This window comes from Myodes glareolus, chromosome 20 (genome assembly GCF_982192425.1).
Source record: "Myodes glareolus chromosome 20, mMyoGla1.1, whole genome shotgun sequence".
NCBI lineage: Eukaryota > Metazoa > Chordata > Mammalia > Rodentia > Cricetidae > Myodes > Myodes glareolus.
Genome location: NC_142045.1, coordinates 50869945 through 50890042, shown reverse-complemented (window position 1 = coordinate 50890042; position 20098 = coordinate 50869945). Strand labels below are relative to the sequence as shown.

The following is a 20098-nucleotide window of genomic DNA, read 5'->3' as shown; positions in this document are numbered from 1 at the left end:
CCTGACTTTCCCCCACACTCATCCTAGCACAGTCACCCTCTAACCTGTAGTCAGCCTTGCATTTCCCTCCCCTCAATGGGCTTCCAAACATGTGAAGAAACCTCGAGAGTTCCTGCAGGATTTCCCAGGGGCTGGTTGCATATAAGCCAACTGTTCTTTTCTAACAGAAGATGGACAGAACGGTGTAAGAAGAGGAAATACTGGCTGGGAATGCCAGTGGCTTTGAAGGAACTGCCGATCTTTCATTCCTTGGAGCTTTCTGGCACAGTTGGAGAGATTCAAGTGTGATGTCAGAGCAAAGCAGTGTCTTCAGCAACCCACAAATGAGAGGAGAGAGTGTGGAGACGGCAGCAGTCGCCCTGCAAATTGGTCATTCCTCTGGAGGGGCCAGTGTTGGAGGAAGCTCCAGTTACCTTCCCTTGTCTGAAGACTCAGACAAAGAAAAGGTGCCCTGTGCCTCCTCTGGTCCTGGTATTTCTATGGTTGCTTAAAAGAAGAGGAATGTTCCAGAAGGGTGAACTGGTCAGCACTAAAAGCCTATTTTCTCAGTGTTGACAAGGAGCTCTGACACACACGGTCGAAGGAAAGTGCTTTTCTCCACCAAACAGAAAGGCACCTAAGGAGAAATGTCTACCCAGATGCTCTCCAGTCCTTGTAGAACTATGCCCTAGGGACATTGATAAAAGGAACTTTCCTCACTCCATAAGTGGCCTTGCTGCCTTGTCCAGCAGATGCCCAGCAAAAGAAAATAGCAGGAGCTTTATAAATAAGTCTGTTTAGAAGGAATCTAACCCAGAGTTCAGGTTAGCTGTGCTCTGGGACCCGCAAGGGTCTGCACCAAGCTCTTGCTAGGTGTGTTCTGTGAGTAGCATTTCCAAACACTTTCTTTAAAGTGTGTAATAGTCAAGTTCCAGAAATAATTATGCACCTAAAGAAAGGATCCTTCCGTTGAAGATCAAGAAAAATTACAGGTGAACAGAGGGGGGAATCAACAACACATCAGCCAGAGTTCTTTTAGCCTTTACCCTGAAGCAAACCAAACAAAATTAAATATTTAATGAATTCTCAGTCTGCATCCAACCATTGCAAGCAGAAAAATGACAAGATGGCTTCTAAACTTAACCTTTAACCCTAGGTCCCTCGCCCAGGGATACTGCTAATGGCGTGTGACAAGTGAGGCGAGCAGGGGCTGACTTCTGGGGTGACACAGAGCTCATGCATCCTTAAAGCTGCAGTAATGTCAAATGCATTTCAGCTCATTTAAACACTGTAGTTGCAGGAGCATTGAGAAATTCAGCGGGCGGGTGATTTGTGCTGCATATTGTCACTCAAAGAAGGGATATATTTTTATCTGTTGCGTTTTTGGAACAAATAAATAAATAACGCAAACAAAACATAACCACAAAACCTGCAGGGCCATACAGAATCCCATTCCCCGGGGAACTACTAATCGATCAAAACTTGCTTTTGAGCTATAAGCTTTTCCATGAAGATTTTCTTGGTTCTGCTGGGCTAAAATGTTTTCTTCCTTGGGCTGCTAGGGCACCTTCCATCTTAGTAGTAAACAGTAATAAATTAAAATTACTAAGTACTTGCTACTTAACAGGTATAGTTCTAAGTACTTTCAGTCCTTTAATTATTCCCACCAGGCCAGTGCTATTGTTGTTATGCCCGTTTTGCAAGTGAGAAAACGGACAAAGTGACTATCTTGCACAGTCTACTTCAATGGCCAGAGGCAAATACAAAACTGAAACTTTGCAAAGTCCAGGGGTCTGGACCTGTGGTATCCATACACTCTGAGAACTACATCACAAGGCCTTAACTCTCTCTCTACTGGATACACCATCAGAGGAACCAGCAGTATTTTATCCATTTATAGGTGAAGGGGCAAGTTTTCAGACACCTGTTCAAGTTCTTTGTCAACATTTTTGACAGTGAGCAATGGTCTCTGCTGTTTACATTCTTTTGTGCCAATTCAAAGGCACAAAATTGAATTCATGTTACCTTCCTTAATTGGTAATGGTATGTGTGTTCTAGGGCAGCTACCATTAACATGAGCAGAATCACAGTTTTTCTTGAAAAATTGTTATGGGCCTTTATACATATTAACTTATTTAACACCATGTAACAGATGTATTCTAGCAGAAGATGGCTTTATGCATGAACTGCCAGCCTTGCAAGCATAAGGCTCAGAATTTGACCCTTAGAAACCATGCGGTGGCAGGCAGTGGGAGGTGGGGGGGAGGGGGAAGCAGACATGGTGACTTCGCTTGTGATGCCAGAGCTGGGGAGGCAGGAATTCCTGAAATCCACGTGGAGGGTTCTTGGTCAGTGACAGATCCTGTCTCAAAATATAACGTGGAGGGTGGTTAAGGAAGAACCCTTGTGGCCTCTATGGGCACAGGAACACACAAACACACCTGCACATGAACATATGCAAAATACATGTCACCCCTTTGATGTTGCCAGTTTCACATAGCAGGGATAATGAGTAACCCAGAAGTCATATATTTATTTCTTAAAAGTTGACTCAGCTCATATCCATAGGCTAGCTCTCAGTTTGCAGAGAGATGCTTTGGCCTTGTGAATAGAGCTATGAGTTGTTAAGCAGAGTAACTCACTGTTAATAGTTAATCCTCAAGCTACTGAGAAAGCTGCTGACAATCTGTTCTCGTTCTCCTAGGCTTACACCTTTATATTCCTTTATTTCTACATTCCTATTTCTGGAATCTACATTTTTATATTCTTGTTCTTGGACCCTTCAGCAGGAGCATTAGTTCACGGCATAGTTTGGTTTGTAGTCGAATGGCTTTGATTCCTTCCTCGACGATCACACAGCAAGTTCCCCATATGTAACTCCACTTTCCCCCATCTCGTAAGACTGTCAGTCACATTGGATGGGTGCAGAGGCAGGAGGATAAGAGGCCAAAGCCAGTTTGGAATATGTGGGGAAACCATCTCACATAAACAACTGCATGAAAACAGTATGAATTGGCTATTTCTAGAATAAGACACAGGTCATGGGTCACTTTTTCCATCAGGTGGTCCTGGGCTGCCTATGAAACAGGCTGCACAATCCCTGAGAAGCAGACAGTAAGGACACATCTTTGTCTCTGCTTCAGCTCCTGCCTCCAGGTCCCAGCCTTGAGTACCTGGCCTGACCTCCCTCAGAGATGGAGAAACCTGAGAGTTGTAACCTGAAATAAAGCTCTTTCCCAAGTTGCTTTGGATCCTGGTGATTTATAACCCTAATAGAAACCTTAGCTAAGACAATGTCCTAAGCCCAAAACCTCATAAAGTACTTGAATTCCCCTCACCTTAAATATTGGTGAATAAGCAGGAAATCTAGAGGATCAACCTGGAAGATAAGAGAGAAGTTGTCAGTGGGTACTAGGGTCACACCAAGGGCACAAGGAGCCAAGAGAAGAGCCTAGATATGAGACCAAAACAGGAACAATATACCTCACAGGTTGTCTTAGTTAGGGTTTCTATTGCTGTGAAGAGACACCATGACCACAGCAACTCTTACAAAGGAAAACATTCAGCTGGGGCTGGCTTACAGTTTCAGAGGTTCAGTCCCTTATCATCATGCTGAGAAGCATGGCAGCACAGCACGCAGACAGAGATGGCACTGGAGGGGTAACTGGGAGTTCTACATCCGAATCCAAAGGCAGGAGGAAGAGACCGTGAGCCGTTAGGCCTGACTTGAGCTTCTGAGACCTCAAAGCCAGCCTCCAGAGATACACTTCCTGTAGCTAAGCCACGCCAACGCCAACAAGACCACATCTCCTAATAGTGCTTCTCCCTCTGAGCCTATGGGGGCCTTTTTCATTCAAACCACACCAGGTAAGAGTTCTGTTTGTAGTTAAGATCGTTAAGAATAAGCTCCTATTTGTCCTGTGCAGGTTAGGGTTTCTGTTTTTAGTTAAAGAAAAAGTTCCTATTTGTCCTGGGTTAAGTCCTTACAATTTAAGGTTTTTATTGGTAATTACAAATATGTTCCTGTTTCGTAGATCTGATGCAAACTGAAAAACATGGTTTTTTGGTGGTTTTTTGTTTGTTTGTTTGTTTTCCTGAAGAAGACAAGAAATACATACATACATATATATACATATACATATATATATATATATATATTAAAAATTTCCACTTTCTCCCCGCCTCCCTTTTCCCTCCCCTTCCCCACCTCCTCCTCCCTCTCTAGTCTTAAGAGCAGTCAGGGTTTCCTGCCCCGTGGGAAGTCCAAGGTCCTCCCCCCTCCATACAGGTCTATAAAGGTGAGCATCCAAACAAACCAGTCTCCCACAAAGTCAGTCCATGCAGTAGAATCAAAACCCAGTGCCATTGTCCTTGGCTTCTCAGTCAGCTTTCATTGCCAGCCACGTTCAGAGTGTCCATTTTGATCACATGCTCCATCACTCCCAGTCCACCTGGCCTTGGTGAGCTCCCATTAGAACAGTACCACCATCTCAGTGGGTGGACACACCACTCATGATCCTGACTTCCTTGTTCATGTTCTCCCTCCTTCTGTTCCTCATTTGGACCTAGGGAGCTAAGTCCAGTGCTCCAGTGTGGGTCTCTGTCTCTATCTCCATCCATTGCCAGATGAAGGTTCTATGGTGATATGCAAGATATTCATCAGTGTGGCTATGGGACAAAGCCAATTCAGGCACCCTCTCCTCTGCTGTCCAAGGAACAATCTGGGGACCTCTCCTTAGACCTGGGAACCCCTCTAGAGACAAGTCTCTTGCAAACCATAAAATGGCTCCCTTAATTAAGATATTTACTTCCCTGTTCCCATATCCACCCTTCCTCCATCCCACCCATCCCATTTCCCCAAACTTTCCCCAATCCTCCCCTTCTCCCTTCTCTCAACCCATCTCCCCTTACATCCACTCCCCCCACACCCCCTTGCACCCAAGTTTTGCCTGGCAATCTTGTTTACTTCCAATATCCAAGAGGAAAACTATATGATTTTCTTTAGGTTCACCTTCTTATTTAGCTTCTCTAGGATCACTAATTATAGGCTCAATGTCCTTTAATTATGACTAGAATCCACTTATGAGTGAGTACATACTATATTCCTCTTTTTGGGTCTGGATTACCTCACTCAGTAAAGTGTTTTCAATTTCCATCCATTTGCATGCAAATTTCAAGATGTCATTGTATTTTACCACTGAGTAAAACTCTAATGTGTATATGTTCTACACCTTCTTTAACCATTCTTCTATTGAGGGGCACCTAGGTTGTTTCCAGGTTCTGGCTATTACAAATAGTGCTGCTATGAACATAGTTGAACAAATCCTTTTGTAGTATGATAGAGCATCTCTTGGGTATATTCCCAAGAGTGTAATTGCTGGGTCCTGAGGGAGGTTGACTCCCAGTTTCCTGAGAAACCGCCACACTGATTTCCACAGTGGCTGCACAAGTTTGCATTCCCACCAACAATGGATGAGTGTTCCCCTCACTCCACGTCCTCTCCAGTATAGGCTATCATTGGTGTTTTGAGTTTAGCTATTCTGACAGGTGTAAGATGGTATCTCAAAGTGGTTTTGATTTGCATTTCCCTGATCGCTAAGGAGGTTGAGCATGACCTTAAGTGTCTTTTTGTAGTGAGGGACTGCGGGCATGCCTGCTTTTCGCCTCACCCAGCTCCCACACGGCTAGCTTAGCCCCAGAAATAATAACACATAAGTTGTATTCATTTAAATACTGCCTTGCCCATTATCTCTAGAGAGTTAGTTACTGGCTAACTCTCACGTCTTGATTAACCCATTTCTAATAATCTGTATAGCACCACGAGGTGTGGCTTACCGGGAAAGATTCAGCATGTCTGACCCGGTGGCTGGCTCCATGGCATCTGCCCCATTGTCCTCTTCTCAGCATTCTGTTCTGTTTACTCCACCTACCTAATTTTCTGTCCTATCAAAGGGCCAAGGCAGTCTCTTTATTGACCAATGAAAATAACACAATAGACAGATAACCCTCCTCCATCATTTCCCCTTTTTCTGTTTAAACAAAAAAGAAAGGCTTTCAGTTTGACATAGTAAAATTACACATAACAAAACAGTTATCAAGCAAGAATTACAGTCACAATATTTATAACTATATCTTTATCATAATAATGGAAAACTATAACTACGACTATCCATTCTTTAACTCCATCAAAGACTCCAGAAGGATATATTACCTAAGTAAACAAGAAGTAAGCAACTTCCAAAACTCTAGAAATGACAGAGACATCTCGCTGCCTGGACAGTCACCCAAAGTTCCTCTGTATCGTTGGGGCACCCATCTTCAGCCTTCAGGCCCATAATATCCAGAGACATTTCCATGAAGCAGGAAATTTCAAAGGCAATTCAGTCACTATCTGCTGTGTCCTGCAGAATGTCTCGCAGACTCTTTCATGAATCAGGAACCCCGAATGATCATCTCACCTTTAGGCAAGTTCAGCAGTCCTCTTTCTGTGGGTTCTCTGTGTCCAGTTTATACAACAGTCCAGGCAAGAACAGTTTCTTGCCCAAATGGCTAACCAACTCCATAAGGAGCCTTTTCGATGCCCTTCTTCCTCTTGAAGTAGATTGGTGCTGCCAGAAGCAGACGTGTCTCATTGTCATGAAAAGTCCTAAGTTATTAAAACATTAAATGCCATGTTCTGTAGTCTTTGAAAGATATGAAGAATGTCTCTCTGAAATATATCTATGCACATCTAGAAAATCAGACTAACATTACTACAAGCTAGTATTATCCATTAACAACCTATATTTTTAATTATACATTACATTTTTAAAATGAACTACACAATCACAATACATCAGTCAAGATCAGAAATATATATACATATAACAAAATTGACCTTAAAATCCATACCAATGAAATTATTCATATCTATATCATATCCCCCTTTAAATGTAAAAGAACATTTATAAACAATATTTGGGAATATGGACGTAGTTATTTCTCTCCAAACTTCTTCCTGCTGTATAGGGGCACTGTTAATCAGGTCTTTCACAGTAAACCTGTTTGCTAGCTTCATCTCAGTTGGCAGTTGAATGAAGTAATTTTTTGAGGGTGTTCACGGCAACATTTCAGGAGGGCGTGGTCTATCATACCATATTGGGATAGAAGCAATCCACAGGGTCTCATCCTCTGTGAAAACAAAAGAAGAACCTCCTTTCCAAAGTATCATATCCTTAGATCCAAATTCAGAAGTCAAGGTATTTTCAACATATCTATCTTGGATTAGTTCAGCAGCATTTATAAACAAATATCTTTTAGCAGCTGTTGCTCCTTCCTCAGCATTCAAACAATTCAAAGAGAGCATAATAGCATACAGTATCAAGATTCTCTGTGTATTTTCCGTCTTTATGCAGCTTTATTTTTAACCTCTATTTCTTTTATTTTTACTTTTACTTTTTGACACAGGTTCTCTGTATATCTTTGTCCTGGAATAACTCTGTAGACCAGGCTGTCCTTGAACTCAGAGATCTGTCTGTCTCTGCCTCCCCAGTGCTGGGATTAAAGGCGTGTGCTACCACACCTTGAACTCAGAGATCCTTCTGTCTCTGCCTCCCAGGCATTGGGATTAAAGGTGTGTGCTACCACACCTTGAAGTCACAGAGGTCAGTATGCCTTTGCCTCCCAGGCATTGGGATTAAAGGTGTGTACCACCACACCCAACTACTCTCTTCCATTTTTTACATTAAGAACTTTAACTTTTAGCCTGCATATATTTTTAACACACTGTAAAATATTTAGAGGTTTTCTTCATCTTTGAATCTCTCTTTACTGTATATCTCTCTTTTTCTGACCAAATGAGTCTTTAATGGGTAGAACTAAAGCCGTGGCTTTGACAGTTAGATCCAGCCCATTCCTTAGCTTTCCAGCCTCGTGGCTGAGGTACCAGCCAGAGCTGTGTTCACTGCCACAACTCTACTGCATTTCAAGGTCCTTGCCAGCAAGCTGCAGCATTCTGCTCACAGACCACACTCAGTCGAACCGCCTGCCTGAAAGAGTCAGAGTTTGCCCTGGCAGGACAGCCCAGAAAACCAGCATTTTAAAACAGCACAGCTTTTTTCCTGCTACAGCTTAAAACCGAAAAGCATGCGTTCAGCTTTTCATCAACACCGTTTAAGTGTTTCATGGCAGGACCTCTTAATGAGCTGCAAGGTTTTGCAGCTAAAGCTGAGTCAGGAAGCCTCTCTTAGATGAGAGCACTTGCTTGCCTCTAGCAAGCAGAGCAGACCCGAGAAATTGCTGCTACCAAGAAAACATGCTTTACTCTATTCTTTCCCAAGTTTTCTCAGACTTTCTGTGGATGCAGTTATCCACGTTGGGCGCCATCTGTAGTGAGGGACTGCGGGCATGCCTGCTTTTCGCCTCACCCGGCTCCCGCACGGCTAGCTTAGCCCCAGAAATAATAACACATAAGTTGTATTCATTTAAATACTGCCTGGCCCATTATCTCTAGAGAGTTAGTTACTGGCTAACTCTCACGTCTTGATTAACCCATTTCTAATAATCTGTATAGCACCACGAGGTGTGGCTTACCGGGAAAGATTCAGCATGTCTGACCTGGTGGCTGGCTCCATGGCGTCTGCCCCATTGCCCTCTTCCCAGCATTCTGTTCTGTTTACTCCACCTACCTAATTTTCTGTCCTATCAAAGGGCCAAGGCAGTCTCTTTATTGACCAATGAAAATAACACAATAGACAGATAACCCTCCTCCATCATCTTTTGGCCATTCAAACTTCTTCCTTTGAGAATTCTCTGTTCAGTTCAGTACCGAATTTTTTAATTGGGTTAATTAGAGTTTTAGTGTCTAGTTTCTTGAGTTTTTTGTATATTTTGGAGATCAGACCTTTGTCTGATGAGGGGTTGGTGAAGATCTTCTCCCAATCAGTAGGTTGCCTTTTTGTCTTAATGACAGTGTCCTTTGCTTTACAGAAGCTTCTCAGTTTCAGGAGGTCCCACTTATTCATTGTTGTTCTTATTGTCTGTGCTACAAGGGTTCTACCTAGGAAGTGGTCTCCTGTGCCCATGGCTTGTAGACTACTTCTCTTCTATCAGGTTCTCTTCTATCGAGTTTCTCTTCTATCAGGTTCAATGTGGTCAGATTAATGTTGAGGTCTTTAATCCATTTGGGATTGAGTTTTGTGCATGGTGATAGATATGGATCTATTTTCATTCTTCTACAGGTTGACATCCAATTATGCCAGCACCATTTGTTAAAGATGGTTTCTTTCTTCCATTGTAGTTTTAGCTCCTTTGTCGAAAATCAGGTGTTCGTAGGTTTGTGGATTAAGATCTGGGTCTTCGATTCGATTCCATTGGTCATCATCTCTGTTTTTGTGCCAATACCAAGCAGTTTTCATTACTGTAGCTCTGTAATAGAGTTTGAAGTCAGGGATGGTAATGCCTCCAGAAGTACTTTTATTGTATAGGATTGTTTTGGCTATCCTGGTTTTTTGTTTTGCCATATAAACTTTATTATTGTTCTATCAAGGTCTGTGAAGAATTTTGCTGGGATTTTGATGGGGATTGCATTGAATCTATAGATTGCTTTTGGTAGATTGCCATTTTTACTATGTTGATCTTCCCAATCCAAGAGCAAGGGAGATTCTTCCATTTTCTGGTATCCTCTTCAATTTCTTTCTTCAAAACCTTAAAGTTCTTATCAAATAGATCTTTCACTTCCTTGGTTAGAGTTACCCCAAAATACTTTATACTATTTGTGGCTATCGTGAAAAGTGATGTTTCTCTGATTTCCCTCTCTGTATCTTTGTTCTTTGTGTATAGGAGAGCAACTGATTTTTTGGAGTTGATCTTGTATCCTGCCACAGTACTAAAGCAATCAAACAGGTAATGAAAAACATGTTTTTTCAAACCATGCTAAATGTGTGACCCCACTCACAAGATGAATATCCTTACCGTTCCTCCCTTTCATTGTGTTTCTCTAACAATGTGTAACTGCCAGCTCTCTTGCCCCTGTAAATACCTTATCTCTCCTATAAAAAAAAAAGACCCTTAAGCAGCCTCTCTGAAATCCTAACTTAGGGTGAAACAGCCAGCTGGCAGTCCTGATGCACCCCAAAATACAGCTCGCTTTATTTGGACAATCGTGGAATTGGTCTTTTTTCCTCTCAATTCTAATAACATGTATGACACAAAGCCATTAAAATCCACATGGACCCACTGCTGCGGGAACTAGCCAGGGTGCTCCAGATACAGAAGTGACAGAATATTGAACAGATATATGAAGAAGGCTTTTTGTAAAATCTCACATAATGATGTACTCTGAAACTAATGAACATGTACTATCCTAGGAAAGCTAGTTGTGAGACTCCAGTCTAGAACCATAATGAAAATCCCAGCCCAAAGGTCCAATAATGAGAAAAATTGATGACAAAAGCAAAAGAAGATGGGTGTCATGGCTCACACAGAAGACAAAGTCAAACTGTCACCAGCTTTTATTAATTTACATCATCCATGGATGAGATTATGTCACCAACTCTGAAAATGGAAATGTTTATTCCAGGGGACAATCAAATGCTGTCTTTACTGGAAGAACTCACCCAGACACCCCCAAACAATCTAAGAATCTGGATATCTTACAATACAATGGTACAATAATTAGGCAAGGTGGCGGAATCCATATTGATCTTTGGAGGATGATAAGAAACTAACTCAACGGAATATGTTGGCACACACCTACAATTCCAACATTTTGGTACTCAACTCAAATGCAAGCAGGAGGACCAAAAACTTAAGATCATCCTCAGCTAGATAGTGAGTTCAAGGACAGCCTGGACCACATCAAAAGAAGACTGGGAACTAATACATTATTTTGAAAACTTATAAGTGATTAGGAAAGAATTAAGTATTGGCTCTGCCTTTTATACAAACTATAACATTCTTTTTAGCAATGAAGTGGCATTTCTCTGATGAGAAAGAGGAAAATGGGGGGGGTAAAACATTGATTTTTAAGTTGAACGGAGTAGACAGACCATTGTCCAATCTCTGTGGTTGTTTCAACAAAAGAATCTAATCTGAATTGGGTGCAGCCTCTAAAGCTAAATACAATTTTTAAAAAATGAAGATCAAACAAACATGCTGAACTACAGCAAGAAGCTGCAGCAAGAGTGATACAGACTTGGAACATTCTAAAGGAGAAACCAGGCTTGGTAGAACACTCCTGTACTCTGAGGAAGATCAGGAGTTCAAGGTCATCTTCAGCTACATAGCAAGGTTCAAAGTGAGCCTGGGTTGTATTAGACCCTGTCTCAACACAAACAGAAATTCTAGAGAACAAAAACTATTGAGAAGACAAAATAGATGCAGACGGGATAAACATGAAATGGCCAAGAACCTGATCCTGAGAGGAGATGGGTATAGTCTTAAGACAGTTAGAAACATGTAGTTGGAAACCTTAACATTGTCACTATGCTGTATGGCATTAAGAAACTATTGGGCTATTAGTAAGAATGGGACATGTGTGTGTGTGTGTGTGTGTGTGTGTGTGTGTGTGTGTGTGTGTATGTGTGTGTGTGCGCACATGCTATACATCTACATATGTGTTTTGTGCACATGTACAAGTGCATGTGGACGTCAGAGACTGATGCCATGTTTCTTTGTCTATGGATCTCTCTCTTGTTTTAGTTGAGACACGATCACGCACTGTGCCTGTGGTTCATGGACTGACTACAAGGACAGACAAGAAAGCGCTAAGATTATAGGGACATGCCACCGTGCTCAGCTTTTACATGGGTTCGCGGTCCCCATGCTTGTATAACGGGCACCTTACTAAGTCATCACCCAGCCTACATGTGGTCCTTTTAAAGGACTCTTTGTCTTTTTATTAAAATGACATATCTGGTGTTTGCTTCAAAATGATACCACTTGATAGGCAAAAAACTTGCTGTTGTTTGTGGATAGATAAGAGTTTGTTGAGAAACTATGTTCACTTTTATATGGAGGTTTTCATGTTTTTACACTTAAAAAGAAGTACAGTGGGTAGGGCTTAGCAGTTAAGAGCCAAGTATTTGAGTCCAGTTCCCAGCATCCATATGGGACAGCTTACAACTATCTGTAACTCCAACTTAAGGAATCCAGCACTTCTGGCCTCCTCAGGAACAGAGAGAGAAAGAGAGAGAGAGAGAGAGAGAGAGAGAGAGAGAGAGACTTAATAAAGTTAAGTCTCTCTCTCTCTTTCATACACACACACACGTATAATTTTTAAACACTTTAGCTTTTCATGCACAAAATAAAAAAATACACACAAACTGTATGGTTTGGTTTGTTTTTTTTTTTTCCTTACAAAAGTGGGAAAGGTTGATCCAAACCAGGCAAGCCATACAAGGACACCAGCTGATCTTGACAAAGGGAAAAGGGTAAGCTAGACTCTCCTGTGTTTTGCTAAACTGAATTCCAGCCCCAGCAAAACCTTACAAGTGCTGCCAGGTTGTCTTCATGCTCCTGAAGGGTAGTCGGTTCCAGCGTCAGGTAGCACCTGTCTTTGGACTTTGCTACATTCCCTACTAATGATGCACCACCCGGGAGAACTGCTTAAATCAGAGTCCTTCAGAGCATCTTTCAGTTGATACTGCCAGTCTTTTAGTGGAAATGTGTCTCCCTGGGAGCCTTTGACACCCCTCAAATATAGTCATAAATGAACGCATTTACTTGACATCTTTATTAAATCTGCCTGACTTTGATAACATGGTGTGCTCAGAAAAGGTCTAAAAATTAGTTTTCTGTCCTAGTTAATAGAGAATCCTGGCATACATTAGATGTAAATTGATATTTCCCAAATTAGACTTCGATTTTTTAAATATGTTACACTCACATGAAGCCAGGGAATCAGGTGTGGGAAAAGTCAATACAGGGAAGGTGAGTAAGCTCGGTTCAGCTCTCAACTACCACAGCCCCCTCACGGGGGGCGGGGGGCAGTGCTGCTCTTCCCACTTAATGTGGTAGTTTTGTATACAGTTTCATTTTTAAAGGTTTCCACCAAATTACTTATTTAATTTAAAAGTCATTTATTTAAAAGGAAATTGGGAGTTCCACAGTGCCTCGAGGCAACATTACAATAAATTTTCCCTGCCCTGTAACTGCACAGGAATCCCAGGTAATAAATTAATGCAGAGCTAGCACGCTGAAGAACAGAACATTTGCAGGGATATTTCTGCATTCCGTGTGGTATTTGCAGACTGTTAAAGCACACTTCTGCGACCCAGAGCAGCCTGTTCCCCCAGGGCACCTGTGCTGCTCTCTCTCCTCTCCTAATCCACACCAAGGTTCATTTCATAGGCACGCCCTGTCGCACACCGGACTCTGAGGGTTAAATCTCAGAGCAGAGCTGGGGATTCTACTCACCAGGTAGGAGCAGGCACCTGCTGCGCAAGCCTAAGGACCAGGGCTTGAATCTGAACACCCACACTAAAAGGCCAAGTGTGGCTGGTACCAGTGGCACAACCTTTAATCCCAGCGCTCAGGAGGCAGAGACAGGTGGATATCTGAGTTCGAGGCTAGCCTGGTCTACACAGTGAGTTTCAGGACAACCAGAGAAACTTATCTCAAAAGATCTAAAAAGGTATGGTGAGTATCTGCCCCTGACACTTGGCTGCCAGAGAAGGATAGAACAGGGCGCCCCATGTCTTCCTCTGGCCTCAGGCATGTACTTGCACACACATGCACACACACACACACACACACATGCATGTGCAATCTCTCAGTACCACCGGGTCATTTTAAAAGCTACTCTTGTCTCACAAGGTAAACCTGCATCTCCCAACAGATAATGGAAACTCAGAATCTACACTGAAGAATATTTCTTCAGTTTTCACTCTGTGTGTGTGTGTGTGCTTGCGTGAGTGCATGTGTGTGTGCGCACGTGCGTGTGTGTATGTGTGTGTATGTATGTGTGTGTGTGTGCGTGTGTGCGTGTGTGCGTGCGTGCGTGTGTGTGTGTGTGTGTGTGTGTGTGAAACCTTCCATGGCACACATGTGAAGATTAGAGGACACTTTTATGGAGTCAGTTCTCTCCCTCTCCCATGGGCCCTGGGTGTGGAACTCAGATCATCAGACGTGGCCACAGGCATCTGTGCCCACTGAGCAACCCTGGCAGCCTGAAGAGTATTTCTTGCCATCTCTTATTATTCAGATAGGCCCTCTAACTCTAGAGAACCACAAACCTTAAGATGAAAAGTCCCACAAGGCTATTTTTTATGTGTGAAAATAGATCCATTAGCTTTTCCCTGGAGAGGAAAGAAAAAAAACAGCACCTGAAAGCAAAAAGAGAAAGGAGGACCTGAAGTTGGGAAGGGATGCTGAACTGTGGGAGAGGAGAGAGCAGGCCTGAGCTGTCACATCAGCTGCTCCTCGGCTTCCAGCTCTGTGCACACAGATGCCTCTGAGCCCAGCCCTGTGCAATACTCCATCTGCTCCCTTTATTTTAAGTGTTGGATGCTGTTATCAGGAGTCTCACATCTTGTGTATATACATGTATGTATTAATATATGCGTATCATTTACATATTAGGAAACCAAGACAGGATTGGATCCCCAGCACCCAGGTGGACGCCAAGGTGTCAGGAAGTGTTTGTAATCTTGACACTGAGGAGAAGAGAAAAGGACCCCAGGGGCTCCCTAACCAGCTCCCTGAATCAGCAAGCTCCAGGTTCGCAAAAGACCCTGCTCTAAAAGGGAGAGTGAAGAGTAATGGAGGAAAACACCTGACTTTGACCTTCGACCTTCACATACTTGTGAGAACAAGTGCACATGCACCCAAGTACAAACACACACACCATCATCCCTGAGCCACACCGTCAGGTCAGACTCCCTAACGGAGCAACAATGACCTTTCAGGTTAGAGTTAACTGTCTGACTCGAATGCTCAAGTTCTACCTGAGATAATAAGGCTTTAAGAAGCGGTTTAGAGGCCTCACACCTAAACTATTAATACAATTTAAGTACTGTAGTAAGAAAGCAATTGTTTGTCCCAGCTGCCCAGAACTGAAATATTACCTAGAAACTGTACTAATTAAATCACTGCTTGGCCCATTAGCTCTAGCTTCTTATTGGCTAACTCTTATATTAATTTAACTCATTTCTATTAATCTGTACGTCACCACATGGCTATGGCTTTCCGGCTAAAGTTCCCAGCATCTGTCTCTGGATGCTCCAAGGCTTCTCTCTGACTCCAGCCTTTTTTCTCTTAGCATACAACCTAGATTTTTCCCACCTAGTTCTGTTCTGCCCTTGCTATAGGCTCAAAGCAGTTCTTTATCCATTAATCAATAAAAACAACACATAGGCAGAAGGACCTCCCACACCAAAGAACGCTCCTTTTCAAATTGAAAAGCTACGGTAGAGAAGATCAGTGTGGTAACTGCAAAAGGGGGTTCCGTGCTTGACCTTGACGCTGAGCACACCATGACCTTCATCGAATAAATGCAGGTGTCACTAAGTCACACGACTTGAAGCTTTAGAGGGAAATGGATTTACCCCTTCTCCACCTCTTCAATGCTTTTCTTCCTCTTCAGTTATGAAGGTTTATGTTGGGGTGCCGTTCCTCCTAAACCTCTCAGGATTCAGAAGGACCACTAGAGCTGACAAAAACTGACTAGAAAGGTCTGAGGGTAATTTTAATAAATTAGCTGACATGAATCTTTTCATCGTGTCCCGTTTATCCTTCCTCTTTGCGCTCCAGTGCTCTCGATGCCCCTCACCATCCCTTGCTATTCCTTTCCGGTGTTCCTCCCAACCCCACAAGGTTTCCGGTTTATACACTCACACAGGCACTGTGAGCAATTCCACAGTTAGGCAATAGCAATGGCTCTGTGCTATTCCTTAAGGATGACGAGATGGCTGGAGACTGACAAGGCAGGCAGGTGCCTTCTGTCTCAGATGGGGCATGGCCGTGAAGCTCCTCTGTAGATTCCAGGAGGATTAGTTCAAGATAAGGCTTAAATCAGTACAGAATTCTAAAAAGAGAAAAAGGGGGGTTTTGTGTAAACTACATTTGTGTGGTTAGTTAAGTCAGAGTTTGTAACTGATAGATGTAGGGAAGAAAAATACTACAGAGTTGGATACTCTCTGAGTACTTCCACTCCTCCCACAGCAACTGAGAACATGGCGGTGCATTTGTGGTAACTATGGCAACCAGTGCAAGCTGCAGAAGGAAGGTAATGGCACTTGATGTGTATCTTGCTAGCTAAGTTAAAGGGAATTTCTTTGGAGACTGCCACTTCTAGCCACTAGTGGGGTGCCTACTGGCACCCAGGTGAGAAGGAATTCCTTTCTCTGGGGCTGGTTTAGTGACCAAAGCTTTTTTCCTGCATCTCTAGGGGTAAAGGCATAAACAGTTAATTTCCTAGGCTAAGATCTTGTGTTAGTAAAACCAAGGTGAAAGTAAGTACAGAATATTAATAGCTTGTTAGGGTAGAGCAAAGGCTAGTAGGTTACACTCTCCTGAGTTGGCTGTTGAAAATTTTAGCCCTACCCAGACCTGTTTATTAGTAAGGACAGACATGCTATCTCTCCTGCTCAGTGCCTGTATTTTTAAGGTCCCTATGTGGTCTATTAGAAGGGCTCCTTCCCTTGCCAGAAGTCCTGTCAATAAGAATAATGACAAGGGGGTAGGTTTATGTAGATTTGCCTATAAGAACAAAGGTTTGGCTGAGTGAATGCTTTTATATCAGGGCCCCCCAATGTGGGAAAAGATCATTCAGTTGCCAGTACAGTAAGAAGTTATTACTCAATGATTTATACACTGCTGGGATATTTTCGGGTGAATCACACTATGAAACAGAGGAAGACTATGGCTTCACAAGATTTTTACAGAATTGGAGGTGAGTATTCAAAAGACAGGTGTTCCCGAAGCTCTGCAAACAGGGTTTCTCACTACTCCCGTGAGCTTGTCTAGTGATCTGTCAGCTGTGCTTTTATGTATAGTGCTGGGGGCTCGCATCATTTGATGTTTTAACTATTACCTATTCTTTACTCATCATTATGTAATTACCAGAAATGAGAATTCAGAACCAGGAAGTTTTTAGATATGCTGAAGAACATAGAACTCCAATTCTGAAGAAAATTCAAGTTTAACTCCTCTTTTTGGGGATCATGTACATACATATTTACAAAAAAAACCACAAGGACTATGGTGTAGGAGGTCCTTCTGTTTGTGTGTTGCTTTCATTGGTTAAATGAATAAAGAAACTACTTTGGGCCTGATAGTGCAGAACTTAGGTAGGTGGAGAACACAGAACTGAATGCTGGGAAGAAGGGCAGAGAGAGAGACACCATGGATCTTCTGCCTGAGACGGACGCTGGTTAGAATCTTGCCAGTAAGCCACAGTCACGTGGCGATACACAGATTAATAGAAATGGGTTAAATTAAGATGTAAGAATTAGCCAATAAGAAGTTAAGAGCTAATGGCCAAGCAATGCTTCAATTAATATAGTTTCTGTGTGGTTATTTCAGGTGTAAGCTAGCAAGGCAGCAGGGACGGAACAAAGGGCCCCCTCTCCCTTGCAACAGGACTGAACTGCCTTTCCCAAGGGATGCTGAGCTCCTTGCTCTGAATCTTTATCTTTCTACCACAGCTCCTGGTCCCTTCAAACACAGTGAAACACCATCTCCAGCACTCTTATGCCTAAAGTCCTACGCTTTTGGAAGTGTTGGTTGGGTGGGGGGAACAGTTATCATTATCCTACAGAAAATCACATCTTCCATTTTCTATGAAATTGAGAGAACTCTTGAGCCTATGAGCCTATGGAGTTCTTAGGTGCCAATGGTAAAAGCATCCTGACTCACTCACAAGGTAAGAGATATGTTTGAAGCTATTACTTTACAGCTTCCTAAATTACCAGACAACATGGAAATGCAGGGTAGAAGAACAGTCAGGGATAAGCAGTTTAGGCAGGAGCTGGGAGCAAAAGGGAAATCAGTTATAGAGTGCGTGGGTGGCTCGTCTGTGCTGCAGTCACTGCACACTGGGCCTGAGCAGCTGGAAGGAGGGTGAGGAACTTGTATCTAGCTTCTCAGCTTCATCCATGGATGATAGACTCTGGAAAGAACTTGCCCACATATGGGCAAGATCCAGAGACAAAACCCAACTAAAAACCAGAGGGAAAGAGGAGAACAGGAGATAAGAGAGCTATATAGACATAGTAGATATACATAGGTAGATAGACATGGCTGGATGATAGACAGACAGACGGATAGATGGCTGGATAGCAGGGCAGATGATAGACAATAGATAAATACAAAGAGGATTGATTGATGATAGACAGATAGTTGATGATAGATAGATAGATAGATAGATAGATAGATAGATAGATAGATAGACAGATAGACACACAGTGCTAGAGAAACATAGATTATAGGTAATATATCAAGGGAGATAGATAAAAATAATAGATTAAAGATAGATAGATGATAGATAGATAGATAGATGATTGATAGATAGATGATAGATAGATAGATAGATAGAGAAAGAAAGAGATAGGTAGATAGGCAAACAATAGATACATCTCTTTCCTAAAACAATCATTTTAGAAAGTTAAATGCATTGGTGTCTGCAAAAATCAAGCAATAAATAATGATCTTGGTATGTTATCTTAACTAATATCAGTAACAGTATGAAAGCCCAATTTAATAGACACACACACATTGATCTTGTCCTTTGGTCAATGGGAAAAAATGAGTAACGTGTACCTTTAAAACTTGGTTGTTTTCTGAGTGCTCACTCAGTAGCCTAAGCTGGTCTCAAACACACAGTCTTCCTGCCTAGGTGCCTGGACTCTGGGATCACTGCTCACGACAGCATGCCCAGATGTGCAGAATCATTTCTACCAAACTAATAGAGGAACAAGCTCTTTAATTCTCCCTGTAAGTTTACACCAAACCACAAAGTTTCTGATGCCTTCTGAGGATGTATACATGGACAGCTTCTTACCACACTCTGTTAGGCCAAAATTATCTCAGGGCCTGTACCTCGAGGCCTATAGGACATAAAAAAAGCCTGGCTCGAGTTTGAGTAAGGATGAGACAGCAAAAATTAGGTAAATGTCCCTCCTGATAGAGGGAGGGTCTGGCTGCCTCTCATTGGATAGAGGTACCCCCTATCCAACATCACACCATGTCACTTAACCTATGTAAGCTGACACTCACAGTAATAAGCAGAGTGCCTGCTTGAATCGACTCCCTATCGCATTTGATTGTCCTGCATCATGGAGCTGTGGAATGGGCAGAGAACGCACTCACCTTTTCTTGCCTGGCAAATGGAGGCTCAAAGAAGCCAGGAACTGGTGCCCAACATGGGGTACTAGTCCCAGGGCAAAGCGGTCTCAGGGTGAGTGGAAGTCCATGATGGGTAACACAACCTCGGGGGAGGAGAGAGGCGAAGAGGAGCAGGAAGAGGTCAAAGATTGCGAGAGGTCTAAAGAATTCAAAAGTAAAGGTTAACTGATTAACCAAAAAAAACAGAAGGAAAGGAGACAGACAAGAGTGAAGATCAAGAATGGGCACAGTTTACTGAAGAGCGGTCCCGGGGGAAGGAATATGGCAGCACAGGTAAAGACAAAAAGGAAAGTAGATATTGTCTGTGAAGAGGACTGGCTGCCTCCTTATGCCCCCAGTCATCCTGGAAAGGATAAAATGGGGAAGGGGAACAGGACAAATAAGGGGGCTCCGTCCTTGCCAGGAAGAAATTAATATACCAGCCTCTGGGAGGAACATGGAGCGGAGCGTCCTGCTGATACATACTTACACTGAGGCCTAAAGGGCTAGGGTTTACAGACCCCAAGCCTTCCCAGTCAATGTTGCCCTAGCACTGTTCGCCCCCTAGCCTGGTACCCTTGTGAATCTAAAGACCTAAAAGAATTGAGGAATGCAGTGACGGAGGATGGCCCCAACTCGCCTTGGGCCATGACCCTCCTTCAGGAGGTAGCCTACCATCCTTGTGTCCCCAAGGACTGGAATGATCTGGCCAAGGCTACCCTGGGTGATTCCAATATGTTAAATGGACAGCCTTCTTTAAGGAGGCCTGTGGCACAAGGGCAGAGTTCAATAGAGTAGCCGACCCCCCAATTTCCAT

General features: G+C 42.9%; 1 long non-coding RNA gene across 1 annotated transcript; it reads right to left on the bottom strand.

Moving 5' to 3' along the window:
• Nucleotides 1–1004: 1004 nt before the first annotated feature.
• On the bottom strand, nt 1005–19432 carry LOC125397511 (uncharacterized). Its single transcript, XR_007231074.3, has 4 exons — nt 19267–19432; nt 15793–15982; nt 3318–3358; nt 1005–2341 (listed from the first exon to the last, which is right to left on the bottom strand). It is a non-coding gene; the product is annotated as an uncharacterized LOC125397511 (long non-coding RNA).
• Nucleotides 19433–20098: the final 666 nt, after the last annotated feature.